Here is a 2,952-nt window from a genome sequence, read left to right as displayed (position 1 = left end):
ACTTTACATTTTATTTGTTAAATATCATACCTTACATTTGTTTTGCAGCAACAATTGGGTACATCGGCAAGCATACCAGATGTCCAAGCTTCACAATCAACAAGTGCCGATGCCCTCTAGCCAATCGTTGCCGATGCCCAAGCAAAGCGCAAAGCTTTAACAGATGCTGAAGCACAGCCAAAACGACAAAGGTCCATGCCGATCCCTACATCTGCCCCAATGTCATCGGTCATCATACCTCAAGAGACAACCACCGATAAAGTCACAGAGGATATCCCATCGGCAAGCTCAACCGATCCCCCACACGACATACTCTAGGTTGCTTCCTCTAGTCAAGCACAGGAAATTGCCTTGAAACAGGTAAACCGATTAACCTGGCTGATTTACAATACTCATACTTATCCTTAACTAACCTCCTTTCCTTTTCCTCAGGAACAAGACTCCCCAAACAGCCTATTCTCCTTCGCTATTGACATCTCTAACGATGATGGAGAGGAAACAAGTTCTTCCCTTGCACTGGGAACAATATCGGCAGAAACTAAGTCTAGGTTGGAAGCTCTCCTGAACTTGCTACAGCAGGATACCGCCCAACTGGTAGATGACTCGGACCCCGCAAAGGCAATTTTCAAAACAATCCGTGGCCAGGTCCCTGCCGATGCTAAAGAAATACTCTTCCCAGCAGCCCATTTAGAAAGTCGCCAACTACAATATCAACGGGCTGCTCAACGTATTGCCGATAGAGCAGCTCAGGCTCAACTCAAAGAAGAGATGCTACAACTGAAACAAATTGCCGATGAGAAGCACAAGGGCATCGGCAACTTGCAGACTTCGGGTGCTGAACTTAAGCAGAAAATCTTGGATTTATCAGCAAGGAAGATGGCTCTATTGGCTGAATTGAAGGAAGTCGATGCAGCCTTAATTCATGCTCAACAAGAAGAAAGCCAGCTACCCAATGCCGTCAAAGCCCTTTAGCAAGAAAGAGATATCCAGGCTCGCAAAGCTTTGGCCATGAAGAAAAAACTCAAGCCTGTGGAGGGTACCGCCGATGACGATATCAAAGAAATGGAGGAAGCCGAGCAGATTCGCCTGCGTGCGATATTAGCTATCCAATCCTTGTTGAACTTGTAATCTTGTTTATTGTATCGGCACTTTATGAGACATTGACATCCTTGCATAATTCTAGCCGATAGGACTGTTATCGGCACTTATACTTTTATGCATCCATCCAGATACTAGGGTAATATTTCTTTAAATATTTTCCATTTAATGCTCTAGGAAACACAACCCCTTCGAGGGTTTCTAGAATATATGCGTTACCAGGAACAGACTGATTTATCCGATATGGACCTTCCCAATTAGGAGACCACTTTCCAAACTTTGAATTTTTAGTCCCAATCGGTAAAATCAATTTCCAGACCAGATCTCCATCGGCAAATTCCTTTACCTTCACCTTCTTGTCATACCATCTGGCTACTCTTTTCTTATTTTCTTCGATGCTAACTAAAGCCCTTAACTGATGACCCGCCACATCTTCCAACTCATCCTTCATAAGAGTATTATAATCATCGGCTGTCAGCTGATCTTGAGAACGTATTCGCCTAGAGCCAACTTTAATTTCCCAAGGCAATACTGCATCGTGTCCATATACTAACTGATAAGGCGTTACTTTGGTTGCACCATGACATGACATCCGATATGACCACAAGGCTTCATTTAATACTATATGCCACCTCCTAGGATTTTCTTCAATTTTGCGCTTAATGAGTTTGATGATCCCTTTGTTAGAAGCCTCAGCTTGACCATTAGCTTGAGCATAATATGGAGAAGAATTTAAAATTTTAATTCCCATACCTACAGCAAACTCATCAAATTCTCCTGATGTAAACATAGTGCCCTGATCGGTAGTGATAGTCTGAGGAATACCAAATCGGTAAACAATATGTTCTTTCACAAAATCAATCATATTAACCGATGTCACCTTTTTCAAAGGAATTGCCTCAACCCATTTTGTGAAATAATCGGTAGCAACCAGAATAAATTTATGTCCCTTACTCGATGGCGGATAAATCTGACCAATGAGATCAATAGCCCATCCTCGGAACGGCCACGGTTTGATTATAGGGTTCATAGCCGATGCAGGCGCTCTTTGAATATTACCAAACTTTTGACATCCCTGACACCCTTTAAAATATTTAAAACAATCTTCAAGAATAGTCGGCCAATAGTATCCATTCATTCTGATCATCCACTTCATCTTGAAAGCCGATTGATGCGCACCACACACTCCTTCATGAATTTCACCCATCAAAGTTTTCGATTCATCACTGCCAACACATCTAAGTAAAACTCCATCTATAGTTCGATAATATAATTCATCATCGAGGAGCACATACTTGGTAGCTTGGAACCTTATACGTCTTTCAACCTTTTTACATGGATCCTTTAAATAATTGACAATCTCCTTTCTCCAGTCATCGGTATTAACTGCCGATGTTAGCACTTCCTGAATAAGTTGATACCCTGAAGCATGCTGAGCTAGTCGATTAGCTTCCTCATTATGCAATCGAGAGATATGTTCAAGACAAAAATCTCTAAATCCTTTCAACAATTGCAAAACATTTTTCATAATACGAAATCAAAGCTTCACTTCGACATTCATAAAATCTAGCCAATTGATTTATAACTAGCATAGAATCACCAAAGATTTCAACAGCATCGGCACATATCTCTTTCAGTAATTCTAACCCTTTTACCAAGGCTTAGTATTCAGCCTGATTGTTCGTCGACGTAGCAACAATCGGCAATGAAAACTCATACTTCCTTCCTTGAGGTGAAACTAACACAATGCCGATACCTGCTCCTTCACCACATGTGGACCCATAGAAGAAAAGTGTCCAGGGAGCAACCTCCAGAGAGTCCACCGTATCATAATGCTGAGTGATAAAATCAGCC

The sequence above is a fragment of the Miscanthus floridulus genome, chromosome 15 (genome assembly GCF_019320115.1).
Source record: "Miscanthus floridulus cultivar M001 chromosome 15, ASM1932011v1, whole genome shotgun sequence".
NCBI lineage: Eukaryota > Viridiplantae > Streptophyta > Magnoliopsida > Poales > Poaceae > Miscanthus > Miscanthus floridulus.
The sequence above is the reverse complement of the archived record's forward strand: the minus strand, read 5'-3'. Positions refer to the sequence as shown.